This window comes from Rana temporaria, chromosome 3 (genome assembly GCF_905171775.1).
Source record: "Rana temporaria chromosome 3, aRanTem1.1, whole genome shotgun sequence".
In the NCBI taxonomy this organism is placed as follows: Eukaryota; Metazoa; Chordata; class Amphibia; order Anura; family Ranidae; genus Rana; species Rana temporaria.
Window position 1 is genome coordinate 389,944,034 of NC_053491.1, and position 17,390 is coordinate 389,961,423.

Here is a 17,390-nt window from a genome sequence, read left to right on the forward strand (position 1 = left end):
AGGAGAGTAGAGGGATCCTGACAAACAATGCACACAGGAAAGCTCACATAACCCTCGTCTCCCTCTGAAGGCTGCCAGGGCAGAACATTTTCAGCTATACTTTGTTATCCTGGAGACTTGAGCCCAGACTCACCTGCAAGCCTTTTAGGGTAGAGAGACTAGAGTAGTAGCTGGTGGCTGTTGTTGTAGTAAACAATGGCACCCTTGTGGGCTTGGGTTTTTCTGAATGACAGTGCCCAAGAAGGTGGAGTCCACACTAGGAATGCCTTTTAAGAGTTTACCAATTTAATAGAAGCAAACATATTTATATACTTCAGCCATCCCGTAAAGGTGACACCACTCAGTTTTAAGCACCTCCACCACTCTAGGCTTCCCCCAAAGGGGAAGCTAAATAGATGTAGATAAGGCCCACTTGACTGCTTTGGTCCAGTCCACCTTTAGAGATCATTAGCGGATCTCTTCCCGGAGGAGCTGCTGGTTGTTTTTGGTGGCACATTTACTTTGTGGCTCTTCCAAATTCTTAGTGGTGAATGGTGCGTTTAGCAGAAGTAAAGGAATGTCCACAACAGGTGCTCTTTATTACCCAGCCGGGTAAAAACAATAAAACTTGTGGTGAGGAAAGTAAAGTTGAAGGAAGAAAGGAGAATAGCAAATTCAGGCGTAGCAATAGGGAAACAGTCCTGCTCCCGTGCGTAACACTTCTCTGCACCACTCCTGCCTGAGTGGGAATAGCGTACCTGGACAGGCCTCTCTCACTGAACCTGGCAGCCTGAGTATCGCTCAAACCTTTTTGAGGAAAAGTCTCTGCCACAGACCCTCCTTGGATGGGCTTCAGGGAGACACCTCTGCCACAGGCCCTCTCTGATTTGTATTACAGAGGCAATCCTCCTCGGATGAATTACGCCTGGATCTCCTTCTTAACGTCGCCCAGGTACCGACTGACAGGTGATCAATCCTTCAGTGTCCGGCTACCTTGATCCCCAGTGGTTTGTCGAAATCCTTTTGGATCACCAGCCTCTCAATGGCGCTCCTCAGACGGACTCCCCACCAAATAGCTCTACCGCTTGGGATCTTCAAAAGTGGGAACCCAGCCAATCACTGGGTCCCCGCCGCTGCTCAAAAGTTCCGGACCAACACCATGTAGCACGCACGTCCCGGCAGGCCATAATGCCGGGGCGCCGTGATGTGACCACCCTAAAGGTGGGTGCCACACTGGATTAAGAAGACCCAGAACCAATGGTGTCTGCCCCATAAATACCCCTCCCCAGCATGCACAGCGAGGCTCAACCCTCCTGATTGGCTGCTGGAGAAGAGCACCCAAACCTTGACTCTACTGCTGCCACCTACTGCACTGGGGTGGGAATAACACCCCAGCACAACAGAATGAGCCCACAGCACAGCCAAGCTAAGACAGAGACCCTGTTTCAAATATAACAAATTGGATCAGAGTTTAACTACACTCTGATCTCCTTCTAAATTTAAATAGCACCGGTACTTCAAAGTAACCAGGCGCTACATATATAAAATATATATATCCCATTTCTCATAGTGCCCCTCTACTGGCAGGGGCAACCTGGCATTTAACTCTACAGACTCCTGAGCCTCTGCTGACTAATGGCTATGTTGACATCTTGTGGCTTAAGACGGAATTACAGAGATTAGATTAGCCAGGATGTGTCCTCTAATTGAATCCTCAATTGTTCGGCTTCTTCCTGCAGAAAAGACAGCACAGGACCATCCCTAAACCAGTATTCCCCAGAAACTCCTGGGCCTACCCTCAGTAGCAGAGCCTCGGGCCAGCAGGCCCCGAGACCAAAAGGCTGCTAACACATCCCTGAGGCCATCAGGTCAGGATCGGAAGATCCCGCCAGAACGGTGTCTGCCCCTTAAGTACCCCTCTCCAGAATGCACAGCGGCGGGGACCACACCACTGGGCTGCTTCTGCACCCAATACACCCAGCCCATTGCATTTCCAACCTTGACTCCTGGTGACAGTGACACCCACAGTCAGGTGGAAGATGCGCAACGCAGCTGAGCTGGAACAGAAACCCATAATTTCCCATAAAATTCTGAGCTAAACTACAGCTCAGATAATTAAATTTACAAATAGCCCCTACTCAACAGGAGCAGGGCGCTACACAGCATTGTCAGTCTGGAGGGAGGGGAGTGTTAGATGTACTAACAGATATAGATACACCAACAACTACTGTCAACAGCAGTCTGGTTATCGCTGTTTGACGGACATGTATTCTGTTTTGATCATTTCAATTGACCTGCCTATATTTTTAAATTGCTTGATTTTTTGGAATACACATTGGGGTGCTTTCTTTCCAACATGGGGTCATTTTGTGGGTGTCTCTTTTATCCTGGTGTTCCAGGGCCTTAAAAAATGTGATAGGTTCTCAGGAAAATGTGTAATTTATGCCCCTAGAACACCTGATGGTGCTCCTTGCATGTTGGACCTCTATATGTGGCCAGGCTGTGTAAAAGTCTGACAAATGTGGAATCGCCATACTCGGGAGGTGTAGCAGAATATATTTTGGGGTGTAATTGCAAGTTTATTTATGCCATTTGTAAGAAATAACTTATTAACTTAATATGGCAATTTTGTAAAGAAAAAAAATCTGCTTTTCCAAACTATTGTGGGCAAAAAATTGTAACTTCAAAAAACTCACTAAGCCTCTTACTAAATACCTTGGACTGTCATCTTTACAAAAAAAAGGGTCATTTGGGGGGTATCTGTACTGTCTTGACATTTTAGGGCCTCAAGAAATGAGACAGGCCATCAGTACATCAGGATTAATCAATCTTCAATGATACGTAGCAGAGCTTCTAGACTCTATACCTTTCACACAAACCCATTATCATACACTTATCGGGATTTTCTTTTACCAAAGACATGTAGCAGAATACATTCTGGCATAAATTTATGATGAAATTCGATTTTTTGTGGGATTTATTTTAAAACAGAAAGTAGAAAATACTGTATTTTTTTTTTCAAAATGTTTGCTCTTTTTTCGTTTATATCGCAAAAAATAAAAAACCCAGTGGTGAATAAATACCACCAAAAGAAAGCTCCATTTGTGTGAACAAAATTATAAAAAATGTAATTTGAGTACAGTGTAGCATGAGTAATTGTCATTAAAAGTGCGAGAGCGGAAAGCTGAAAATTGGTCTGGGAAGGAAGGGGGTGAATGTGCCCGGTATTGAGGTAGTTAAGGAGGGAACTGGAGAATTATGTTTACCTGAATTAACTATTAATTATGTATTGATTTTTATTATGTATAAACATGCTCAAAAGAAACAACTAAAAAAGGAAATTCAACTGCAAAAGTTGATATACACTTTAATAGGATAGTAGACATATGGGGGAAACACTTAAACGATCAGAAGAAGGAATCTGAAGGGTGGACAGACAAGGCCTAATTAAATTCAAATAATATATTTGTGAGAGAAAGATGAATTGTTGGAACACGGCAGTTACTTGGAATAAAATCAGAATTAGATGCAATCCACTGTCTGACCTCCATGAAACCACTGTCTGATCTGGAGGACTATCTACATAACCTGACAAGCGAACAGATAAAGAGCCTGATAGATGTCCTCAGCCAGCATAAGACGTGAAATGACGGCAGGGCAGACATAGCAAGGTGGGCGATGGAGGAAAGAGATATTAGCATTCCAATGTCTGTGGTGGGACCACCAGACGATTACCAGCAATTCACTTATGTCATTATCCCGCCGGTCTCTTGCACGGCATGGCAAGAGGATGGCGCTTCTCCAGCAAAAAGTGGTTTTTAGGGTTTGCCAAGCGATACATCTGGAGAGCGGAGCTGCCAGTCTTTCATGATAAGTAATGATGAATCCAGTGGCCGCATTATGATGTGATGATGGCGGTCCTCTGGGTATACCCGAGAAATATGCGCTATGGTCGCTTCGCGTTACACCAGCTGCCGGTTTGGAGGGGAAACGTCTTGAGCTTATTATGCTCTTTGCTCGTTCCATGACCACTTCTTTAGCCGAGGGGAAGAAGCCTGGTTTGGGTTGGGATGGCATGTTTGGTGAGTGAGGGTTTTATTCCCTGTTACTTTAAATTTATAAATGAAGTGTAAGCTGCCACTGCTACTGAAACCGCATGGAAAGACTGAGAAGTGTTTCACTACCAGCTCTGTATAGCTTTATGTAACTGTGGAAAGGAAGGTATGCAGTATGCAATAGTAGTTACACACATGTATTGTTTCTTGGAGACCTTCATGTGACATTTGTATTACCTGATGATCCTGCCAATAAATCTGCTGATTTTCAAAGTCCTTAAGCAGAGTGACAACGCTCTTTCTTTTGTAGTGAAATCGTTGTACTGTTGTCATCTTGTGGAGAGAAGACATATTAAAGCCAACACCTTTTAAGCGGTTACAGCAAATTCTGTTTGCTTTTAGAGAAACTTTTAAAGCCCAATTCTAGGCACCCCCACTTCACCCCCTGTGTGATTTTTTTCTTTTTATTCATAACTTTTCCAGCTGTCTTCAGGCCGGTCACGTAGCGAGTGGAGCGCTCTTCTTCACCTCTTTCTCAGCATGGTGGACCCTCAATGATGTCCTCTGCATTATGATAATGTGCATAGTGATGCCCCATTTTGGAACTGGTCCATGAAGTCCTGAACTCATAGTTACATAGTAGGTAAGGTTGAAAAAAGAAAAAGGTTTACTCCCAACAAACTGACATGAGCATTGCCACCATCCCGAGTATATAGAAAAATGAATACCTCAAAGAAACACACACATTATGCAAACTAATTTGTTACAGCGATTGTTACAATTGTAAAAAATTTTGCATAACTTTTGTAAAGTAAATTAAATATTATATTTTTCTATATTTACTTATACTTTTTTGTATATTATTTTCATTGCCCTTAAAATCCCATTTCTTTGAGGTATTCATTTTTCCAGGTTGAAAAAAGACACAAGTCCATCAAGTCCAACCTATGTGTGTGATTATATGTCAGTATTACATCGTATATTCCTGTATGTTGTAGTTGTTCAGGTGCTTATCTAATAGTTTTTTGAAACCATCGATGCTCCATGCTGAAACCTACGCCTGTGGAAGAGAATTTCACATCCCTGCTGCTCTTACAGTAAAAAACACTCTTCGTAGTTTAAGGTTAAACCTCTTTTCTTCTAATTTTAATGAGTGGACACGTGTCTTATTAAAATCCCTTCCGCAAAAAAGTTTTATCCCTATTGTGGGGTCACCAGTACGGTATTTGTAAATTGAATCATTGAACCTAGAAGATTGACCACACCTTGGGGTGGAGAAAAGGTATTGTGCGGGAAAGCGGCAGAGTGGAGGTGAGAACTGCAGGCCGAGATGAGTTTTTATTCCTATTAATGATGAGTTATTTATTTTTAATAAATTATCTACTGGAGTAGGAGTCTTGCAGTGCACTGTACAACAAGTTCAAATATGGAGTTCAACCTGGGTGAGGAAGAACAAGCACAAAGAGCCAACCAATGATGCTGAGAGTGCAGAGTGACACAGATAAGTCTTTCAGTATGCTGCTTCTCGTTTCACTGTTTAGTCTCAGGATGGGGGAGGGGCAAGACCTGTAAGTGTTTTAGAAATGCAGCAGAGAAAAATCAGGCCTTCTGTCCTATCAGACAGGGCTGTGCTGTTTGGCAGAGTTTTGTAAATCTCAGAATTAGAGGGACAGAAATACCAATCTTTTGGCAGGTAAAACAGCTGCCATATATGTACAGTTGTGTTTAAAATATTATCAGTCCAACATCACTAACCAGATCAAGTACTGTTTTTGGTATAAATTATTTTTCTACATAGCAAATAATGTATTAGTAGATGTAGTAGAGCCATGGAAAGCCAACAGGCCCTACAGTCATGACATGCATTCTGCTGATTCTGTGTAATTGAATCAATTGAAAGGGGTGTGTTCAAAATAATAGCAGTGTGAGGTTCAATTAGTGAGGTCTGTGCAAAAACCGGTATCAAACAGTTGGCCCTTATGTAAGGACAAAGGCAGCAAATGTTGTACATGCTGCTGGGTATAGTGCATTTCTCTCTGAAAATCTGAGTAAAATGGGTCGTTCCAGACATCGTTCAGAAGAACATCGTACTTTGATTAAAATGTTGATTGGAGAAGGGAAAACATATAAAATAAAGTGCAGGAACTGATGGGCTGCTCAGCTAAAATGATCTCAAAGGCTTTAAAACGGCAACCAAAACCAGCCATGGAATAAAATGGAAAACTAAGATTCCAATGGATGGAAGAAGTCATGGTAAGTGCTGAGGTCTGCAGCACTACTAGGATTTTTACTGTGAGGGTTTAGTATCACTTTAAATCTGCAACTTTCATTAAATTTGTACCTGGTGGTCCATGAAGGTCTTTGTTCAGGCACTTCCTGGTATAGGGGGACAGCGCTCTGTAGCTGTCTCCCAATTTTGTCCCTATGTTGTCATCCGGTCACATGGGCTTTTGATGGAGAATACAAGTGGCTGTTTTAACACACATTATGTAGGCTTGGTCTACTGTTGTAACCATCAGGAAACCACCCTAATGCCTGGTACACACAATCTAGTTTCCCGGCTGACTTTTTACCGCCGGGAAACCCAAGGGAAAAGCCGAGAATCGGCTCGGCAGCTTTTTTCCCCTACACACGGCCCAACAGGAAAACTGGTCGTGTGTACAAGGCATAAGGAATGACATGCAGCTACTGCTGGAGTGGATGTAGACAGGAAGCAACTACAAAGAGACCGTGGGAGATAAGAAACACTGGGATGCAAGACAGACCTCTGTGCTATTTTGTATGCGATTACTGGTCTTCGAAAACAAAAATGGATAAACTAGAGCAACTGATAAATATGAAGCAATGATATCAGGCACTACATGATAACTGAAGACTGTAGGTGTGAATATAAATTAGAGGCCGGTTTCCGATCAGAACCTTGGACAGCTCTACAAGTGACACTGGCTTTAGCTCAATTTTTTGGTCTGAGTCCACAAGAAACTTAGATATCATTTGTGTCTAGCTGCAAATTTTTATAGATAGCGATGTCATATTTATTTAGGACCTCTGCCAACAGGCTTTGGGCTTGTGGCAATGGCATCAGTTTGAGGCACATCTAAGATCACGCAGAAATCGTTGACAGATGCATTTGGTCCTCTAACTTTGCGTTTGACCTGCTTCGAGCAAATTTGGCATTCCCATAGACTTGTTTGGGAATGCACAACCCATCTGACTCAAACAAAGCATACAGGCCCTTACTGTGATCATAAGACCCTCTATAGAAAATTGATATAGCTACAAATAATACATTTGTACTTAACCCCTTCCCACTGACCGTACACATATATTTCGGCCTCAATGAAGTGGATCCTCTTCCATGAGGCCACATATACAGTGCCTTGAAAAAGTATTCATACCCCTTAGAATTTTCCACATTTGGTCATGTTACAACCAAAAACGTAAATGTATTTTACTGTGGATTTTATGTGATTAGAAGGAAAACGATAAATGGTTTTCATTTTTTTTTACAATTTTACAAATAAATATCTGAAAAGTTTGGCATACATTTGTATTCAGCCCCCCAGTTGTACCACCTTTCGCTGCAATTACAGCTGCACGTCTTTTGGGGTAAGGCCTGGTTCACACCTATGCAGATTGCAGTTTGCATATTCCAGGTGCATTTTGCAATACTTGTTTTTGATTAATTGAAGTCTATGGAACCAAAAGCCAGAAAAAGTCCATGGCCCTTTCCAAAAAATGCACAGATGTGAACGTGGCCCATGGGAAACCATGTTAAATGGACTAAAGTGCGTTTCTGCACAACTGAAAATGCCCATAAAAATGCATAGGTGTGAACCAGGCCTTAGTCTCTACCAGCTTTGCACATCTAGAGTGATATTTTTGCCTATTCTTGCAAAATAGCTCAAGCTCTGTTATCTTGGATGGAGAACATCTGCGAACAGCAATTTTCAAGTCTTGCTACAGATTCTCGATAGGATTTAAGCCTGGACTTTGACGGGGCCATTCTAAGACATGAATATGCTTTGATCTAAACCATTACGTTATAGCTCTGGCTGTATGTTTAGGGTCGTTGTCCTGCTGGAAGGTGAACCTCCACCCCAGTCTTAAGTCTTTTGGAGACTCTAACAGGTTTTCTTCTAAGATTGCCCTGTATTTGGCTCCATCCATCTTCACATCAACTCTGGCCAGCTTCCCTGTCCCTGCTGAAGAAAAGCGTTAACATCAACACAACATGATGCTGCCACCACCATGTTTCACAGTGGGGATGGTGTGTTCAGGGTGATATACATTGTTAGTTTTCTGCCACACATATGGTTTTGCTTTTTGGCCAAAAAGTTACATTTTGGTCTTATCTGACAAGAGCACCTTCTTCCACATGTTTGCTGTGTCCCCCACATGACGTCTTGCAAACTTCAAATGGGATTTCTTATGGCTTTCTTTCAACAATGGCTTTCTTCTTGCCACTTTTCCATAAAGGCCAGATTTGTGGAGTGCACAACTAATAGTTGTCCTGTGGGCAGATTCTCTCACCTGAGCTGTGGATCTCTGCAGCTCCTCCAGAGTTACCATGGACCTCTTGGCTGCTTTCTCTGATTAATGCTCTCCTTGCCTGGCCTGTCAGTTTAGGTGGACGGCCATGTCTTGGTAGGTTTGCAGTTGTGCCATACTCTTTTTATTTTTGGATGATGGATTGAACAGTGCTCTGTGAGATGTTCAAAGGTTGGGATATTTTTTTTTTTAATAACCTAACCCTTCTTTACAACTTCTCCACAACTTTATTCCTGACCTGTCTAGTCTATTCCTTTGCCTTCATGATGCTGTTTGTTTACTAAAGTTATCTAACAAACCTCTGAGGGTTTCACAGAACAGCTGTATTTATATTGAGATTAAATTACACACAGGTGGACTCTATTTACTAATGCACATCACACTTTTCAAATATCAATTTGTAAAAAAAAAAATGAAAACCATTTATCATTTTCCTTCCACTTCACAATTATGTGCCACTTTGTGTTGTTCTCACATAAAATCCCAATAAAAAACATTTACGTTTTTGGTTGTAACATGACAAAATTTGGAAAATTTCAAGGGGTGGGAATACCTTTTCAAGGCACTGTATGCAGGGTCGTCTTTAATATGGTTTGGGCCCTGGGCAAACATTTTTTTTGGGCCCCCCTCCAGCTTATTTTGGGCCTGGCTGGTTCACATGTATGTGTTTTGGCGGCCCTCATTTGTGCAGGCACAGCAGCCCATTGATTTGAATGGGCTGCCATGCCTTTGTATATATAAAAAATATATAAAAAATAAAAGAAATAAAGAAATATATAAAAAAAAGGGGGGTTGTCATCCGGGGCCCAGACCTCAAAAAAAAATGGCCCTTTAATAAAAAATTAAATAAAAATATATTAAAAAAAAAAAAAAAAATTATTTAAAAATAAATAAAAAAAGGGGGATTGCCATCTGGGGCCCTTTAATATAAATATATAAAAAAAATGGATATATTTTTTTATTTATAAATAAAAAAAAAAATGGGGGGGGGGGTTGCCATCTGGGGCCCTGGGAACCTCTGGACCCCTAAAAAAAATAAAAATAAAAACATATTTTTTTTTCAAAGGGGGTTGCTTTGGGCTCCCAACAGTGACAGGGCCCTGGGCAGCTGCCCCTGTTTGTCCTATGGTAAAGACGGCCCTGACTGTATGTGTACCTGTGCACGATCCCAGCACAGGGACTGGGCTTTCATTGAGAGCCTTGGGTCCTTTACCAACAATCACCTGATTGCTATAATAGCTTCTCACTGGCCATCACAGTGATCAATCACTGTAAATCCTGCCCCTGCGAATGCTTTCTCTTCTAAATGGAGAGTAAGATACAGTACACGTTGGGGTTGATTTACTAAAAGGATAATAGACTGTGCACTTTGCAAATGGCAATTACTCTCTACAAGTGCAGTTGCTCCAGAGCTTAGTAAATGAGGTTAAGCATCACTTTGTAAAGAATTTCCAATCATGTGCAAGGAAAATAAATAAATAATAATAATAATAATAATAATAATAATAAAAAAAAAAACATTTTTGCTTACACATGATTGGATGGTGGAAGTCAGCAGAGCTTCTGCTCATTTATTAATCTCTGGCACACCTGGACTTGCAGAGTGCAACTGCACTTTACGAAGTGAACAGTCTACTTAGTAAATCAATCCCATTGCATATTTCTCTCCTTGAAAGAGTAGAAAAATGTAAATAAACAAGTGTGTGTGTAAAAAAAAAAAAAGAGAAAAAAATAGCTAGATCAAGGTTTGATCTAGGTCAGTGTCAGGATTAGTTACGGTCAATGTCAGGTACAGAGTCAAAGGTCAATATCAAAGGTTAAGGTCAGTATATTTTAGGTAGGATTAAAAAAAAAGATGGGGCACTGAGACCAATGATGGGGCACTATTCCTCTCACAGACACCAATGATGAGGCACTATTACTCCCACTGACACCAATGATGGGACTCTAGTCCTCCCATTGATACCAACGAAGGGGCACTATTCATCACACTGACACCAACAATGTGGCACTGACATCAATGATGGAGCACTATTTCTCCCACAGACACCAATGATGGGGCACTATTACTTCCACTGACACCAATGATGGGCTCTATTCCTCCCACAGATGCCAATGATGGGGCACTATTACTTCCACTGACACCAATGATGGGCTCTATTCCTCCCACTGACACCAACAATGGGGCACTTCTCCTCCCACTGACACCAATGATGGGACACTATTCTTCCCATTATTACCAATGACCTGGTACAATTATTCCCATTGATACCAATGATGGGGCACTATCACTCCCATTGAAAGCAACTATAGGGAACTATTACTCCCATTGAAACAAACAATGGGGCACTATTACTGCCATTTATACCAATGATGGGGCACTATTACTCCCACTGACACCAACAAGGGGGAACTATTCTTCCCATTTCTAACAATGATGTGGTACAATTATTCTCATTGATACCAAGGATGGGGCAATATTACTCCCACTGTTACATAGTTAGTCAGAAAAAGACACACGTCCATCCAGTTCAACCATAAAAAAATAAAATAATAATAATAATAATAATAATAATAATATCATACAATCCCATATACCCAATTCTATACCCACAGTTGATCCAGAGGAAAAAACCCAGCAGAGCATGATCCAATTTGCTACAGCAGGGGAAACAATTCCTTCCTGATCCCCCGAGAGGCAATCGGATATTTCCCGGATCAACTTTACCTACAAATCTTAGTACTCAGTTATATTCTGTACATTTAGGAAAGTATCCAGACCTTTCTTAAAGCAATCTACTGAGCTGGCCAGAACCACCTCTGGAGGGAGTCTGTTCCACATTTTCACAGCTCTTACTGTGAAGAAACCTTTCCGTATTTGGAGGTGAAATCTCTTTTCCTCTAGACGTAAAGAATGACCCCTTGTTCTCAGTAATGACCTTAGAGTGAATAACTCAACACCAAGTTCACTGTATGGACCCCTTATATATTTGTACATGTTGATCATATCCCCCCTAATTCTCCTCTTCTCAAGAGTGAATACATTTAGTTCTTCTAATCTTTCCTCATAGCTGAGCTCCTCCATTCCTCTTATCAGTTTGGTTGCCCTTCTCTGCACTTTCTCCAGTTCTCCGATATCCTTTTTGAGAACTGGTGCCCAAAACTGAACTGCATATTCCAGATGAGGTCTTACTAATGATTTGTACAGGGGCAAAATTATATCTCTGTCTCTGGAGTCTAAACCTCTCCTAATACAAGAAAGGACTTTGCTCGCTTTGGAAACCACAGCTTGGCATTGCATGTTATTATTGAGCTTATGATCTACCAAAACCCCCAGATCCTTCTCCACTACAGATCCCCCCAGTTGTACTCCCCCTAGTATGTATGATGCATGCATATTCTTAGCCCCCAAGTGCATAACTTTACATTTACCAACATTAAACCTCATCTGCCACTTAGTCGTCCAATTAGACAGAGCATTGAGGTCGGCTTGTAAATTGGAGACATCCTGCAAGGACGTTATTCCACTGCATAGCTTGGTATCATCTGCAAAGACAGAAATGTTACTTTTGATCTCAGACCCAATATCATTTATAAAGATATTAAAAAGTAAGGGTCCCAGCACTGAACCTTGGGGTACACCACTGATAACCTTAGACCAGTCAGAGTAAGAATCATTAACCACAACTCTCTGAATTCTGTCTTTTAGCCAGTTTTCTATCCATTTACAAACTGATATATCCAATCCTGTAGACTTTACCTTACACATTAGCCGATGTCAATGATGGGGCACTATTGCTCTCATTGATACCAATGATGTGGTTCAAGTACTCCAATAATACCAATAATGTGGTATAATTACTCCTATCGATACCAGCAATGTGGTATAATTTCTCCTATCGATACCAACAATGTGGTACAATTACTCCCATTGAGACCAACGATGGGGCACTATTCCACCCTCTAATACCAATGATGGGGCATTGTATACCCCACCGACGCCAGGACATTTTCTACTCCCACTGGCCACATTCCGGCACCCCTAAAGTTGGAAGGACAATTAGATGGCCCTTTGTTTAAAAAGTTTGGAGACCCCTGCTCTAAAGTATGTAAGCATTTGTGTAGCATTATTGTGAACAATCACATTTGATAAACCACGGAGGCTTCATCAACTGCAATCATTTATTTCTGAGACTTGACAGAGTTTGGAACAACAAAAAAAATGAACCTTGAAAAAAAAAAAAAACTCACAGCTTCGGCATTTGTTTCATGTATATGAAAGCTGCTTTCAGACATATCAATGCTCAAACAAAAATGACATATATGCTGAATATTTAAGATTTCTCCCTTTGGTCAGGTTCAGAGTTTAAAGTTGAAAATATTTCTCCTGTTCGAATCTGTGAAATCCTCGATGACAACTGTGTAAACTTGTAGCTCCTTTGACTTTAATTTTCCTATTCATCCCCGTGAAGTAAAGGAAGATTATAGAGACTGGTGAGGTAGCCAGAGTATATTTCACATGAAATGAGCCCGGAGAGACACAGAGATTTTGTTGGATGTACACCCCTCCGTATGCCCTCTTCATTCAGAGCTACATTCCGTAGATGTCGGCCTCTCGAACAATATGGAGACTGAAGAGATCCCCATACTTTAGTGTCTCTTGAATTAATGAACTGGAAATGAGTTTTGTCAATGTTTTGGGAAGGCAGGCAGGGAGAAAAGGGTCCCAGAGAATTAATCACAGTGAGAAAGTAGCACTTCAGCGACCCGGCAGGGCCCTCAATGTGATTTTCTGGGAAACTTTAAGGGGGGGGGGGGGGAGGAGAAAATATCTGAGTCTAATGCCGCGTACACACGATCATTTTTCGGGTTGTAAAAAATTAAGTTTTTCAGGCTCTAGAAAAAACAAAGTTTTTTTCAACCCGATCATTAAAACGGCCTTGCCTACACAGGACCGTCAAAAAAAAAAAATGCTCTAGCAAAGCGCGGTGACGTACAACACGTACGACGGCACTATAAAGGGGAAGTTCCATTCGGATGGCACCACCCTTGGGGCTGCTTTAGCTGATTTCGTGTTAGTAAAAGACGATTCGCGCTTTTCTGTCTGTTACAGCGTGATGAATGTGCTTACTCCATTACGAACGGAAGTTTTACCAGAACGAGCGCTCCCGTCTCATAACTTGCTTCTGAGCATGCGCAGGTTTTTCACGTCATTAAAGCCCACACGATCATTTTTTACAACCCAAAAAACGACATAGTTTAAAATGTCCTTAAAAAATGCAGCATGTTCGGAAAAAAAATTGGCCGTTTTTTAGAACCCGAAAAATGCTCTGAAGCCCACACACGATCATTTTAAATGACATTTTTAAAAAACTGTTTTTTACAACCCGAAAAATAATTGTGTGTACGCGGCATAAGAAACTTTAACATACAACTAGTGGGAGCTAGAATGTTCTAGAACAGTTTCTATGGCCATGATGATTATTTCCTTCTATGGCTTGGGATCTTTATAAATGCTAGGGCAGTGGTCCTCACCCTAGGGTTGAGTTGCATAGTCAATCATTGATCAAGTCAATGGCATTTAAAGCTGAAGTTTGAACTTTTCCGTTTTATATACCTTATTGATGTCATTGCAGAGTCTCTGTGCTTCTCTATGCAATGCAGTCAGATCATTGCTGGTGGGGGGGGGGGGGGGCAGGGAAGGTGCTATATACAGCTTCCTGAAAACATCTATGCCTCAGTGTTCCTCCCAAGAGACCTCCTGCAGGTAATGGGCTGGCCCTTGTCAGAAGATATGCAAATATCAACACGCTTTGATAGGTTGGTATCAGTCTGGAAATAGCTGGGAGTTTCTAGGCAGGCTAGATTGCCCTGGGTTACGGCCACATGCGTTACCTTTATGATTAAAAAACTGAAATCCAATGAATTAAAGGGGCGGCCAGGGGCAGTCAGGTTGGAGAGAAAAGAATTCGATAAAGCTGGATGTCCTGCAGGCAGGAAATGAGGAGGGCTCATTTGAAAGAACCTTGTCCTATAAGAGCTATGGGCGGAAGTGACGTTTTGACGTCACTTCCGCCCTGCTATGGAGACAGGTGGGGGCCATTTTGCCCTCACTCATATTCCATACCCAGGAAGATGGACCCGATTACCCCTGCCACTACCGACGGCTCCGGTAAGCGGCGGGAGGGGGACCACTCTCCCGCCACCGATAACAATGATCTCGTGGCGAATCCGCCGCAGAGACCACCATTATCGTAAACCGGACCGCCGCCTGAAGAGATGGATACCTCGGCTGCTGCCATAACCGAGATATCCCTCTTCAAAGTCAGGACGTATATAGTCGTGTGGCGCTCCAGAAGTGGTTAAACGCATTTTAGAGTGTGTCCCCCAAGTATGTTTTTGTAGCAATAAACACCTGACACCAGTTCTAACCCCTTGCCACTTTAGATCTACTTTAGTCTAATTTGTGGGTTCCCTGGACAGCATTAGTTTCACTTGTTGCCTGGCTTGGCTCTTTAACCCCTTCAATACAGGGCACTTTCACCCCCTTCCTTACCCAGGCCGATTTTCAGCTTTCACATTTTGAATGACAATTGCGCGGTCATGAAAAGCTGTACCCAAACTACATTTTTATATATTTTTTCCCCACAAATAGAGCTTTATTTTGGTGGTATTTGATCACCTCTGGGTTTTTTCTATTTGCTAAATAAAATTAAAAAAAATTCTTCTTAATTTCCATTATAACAATTTTGAAAAAAAAAGTTTTCTTCTTCACTGATGAGGCACTAATATGCAACACTGATGGGCACTGATGATGAGGCACTAATATGCAACACTGATAGGCACTGATAGGCAGCACTGATGAGGAGCCACTGACAGGCACCGATTGGCATCTCTGGTGGGCTCTAGTAGGCATCCTTGATGGGTCTAAACTGATAATCAATGCACTGATTATCAGCGCAGACCCCCTTTGTTGGGAGAGCCGCCGATCGGCTCTCCTCTAACCTCTGACCCCACTGCCGGACTTGTTCTAAGCGCTTGTTTTCTCCTTCTTAAATGTGAGTGTAAAACCTTCTTTTTATTAAATACCGCTAAACATCAAATACAGAATCATGCTATGTGCACCTTAATTTCCTCTTTTTTCCTTATCTGCACAATTTGAAAACTTTGGATGTTCTAACATCATTACTTGGGAGCATTTACTAGCACCATTCAACTGGTCTCTGTGAAATCGCTTCATTATCCATAAGGATGCTCCAGGAGGTCCACTGATTTTCCAGCATTGGAGTCTGTCTTGATCCTTGACATTACTTAAAGGGGAGTTCCAGACTTTTTTTACGTTTATTAAAAGTCAGCAGCTACAAAAAGTGTAGCTGCTGGCTTTTAATAAACAGACACTTACCTGCTCCGGCCGGCGTCTTCATTCCTAGTGTGGGCACCCGGCAGTGACAGCTTTCGGCTTCACGGCCGGGCACCCACTGCGCATGCGCGAGCGGCGCCGTCCGATTGGACAGGCGCTCGCCTACAGGGAGGGGCTGCAAGAAGGCGATTAAGCTAATCGCCTTTCCAGCCCCTCGGCGGAAGGAGGAAGTGGGACAGGAAGTCCCCTTCTCCTGAAACCCCCACTCCCCCCCCAAAAAAATTACATGCCAAATGTGGCATGTAAGGGGGCGAGGAGTGGGTTAAGCGGAAGTTCAATTTTTAGGTGGAACTCTGCTTTAAGCTTAAATGACCCTATAAGTATACACTTACTTGGGTCTGATCCCTCTGGTAAGCCTCATCATTTTCATTAATTGGTGGCGGATCATCTATCAATCACTGTGTATTGCACAATATCACTACTGTATCATCTGATGTATTGAAGTTCTTCACGGACTCAAATTTACTTACCTTACTGTTTACATGAACATTTGATATTTTTGTATCACTTTTTAAAGTCTCATTCACAGGGTTTTTTTCTTTGTTCTCGCGCTACACTTTATTTTTTCGTTTAATACTAAAGAGTATCACTTGAGTGGCAGCTCTGAGTCTAATGGGGCTGCCGACATTGCATCCAAGATGGCGGTACCCAGCAGCAGTGTCAGGACTTTTGGACGTCCACACAAAGGAGGCTGCTATGGATAAATAACATGCATAAAATACAATAGATGCATCTTCTTATGGGAAAATTGTAATTGAAAAAAATGGTCTAGCAACAGGGTCACCTTAAGGGAACATGACAGCCTGGGAAATGCGTAAAATAACTGTTTATCTAACATTTTATAAATCCCCTTTTCATTCATCTTTTAAAACAGCATTATCTTTTACTCATTAAACCAATACATAATGCCTTAAGGAGACATTTCTCATCACAGTAAAAATTACTTACATTAAGATAATGTGTAGTAGACAAGACTGGACAGGTAGCAACCTATTTAAAAAAAAAAAGAAAAAAAAAAAAAGAAGCTAAATTTCACTATTGGCATGTCTGTCTGTTTTCTTTATCACTTTTTTTTCCTCTAGAATTTAGGATTACACAATCAAAACTGTTTTGCTGGAATTTTGTTGTCAAAGTCCTGTAATGCACCTAGAATGTTAACATTTAGTGAGTTTAAAAAATACAATAGAAATTAAAAAAAATATTATTTCACAGGACGCCCCCCCCCCCCTCCTTACCTGCCTAATGGGGCCCTTTGTTGCTTACATATACCTCGGTTTATTATTCTGGGGGCCAGGATTTCAGAATTCATCTGCAGTGCCACCTGCTGGTGATTCTCAGGCTGCCGCTTGCCTGATTATAGTGCAAGTCTACAGCCAGTGGTATTA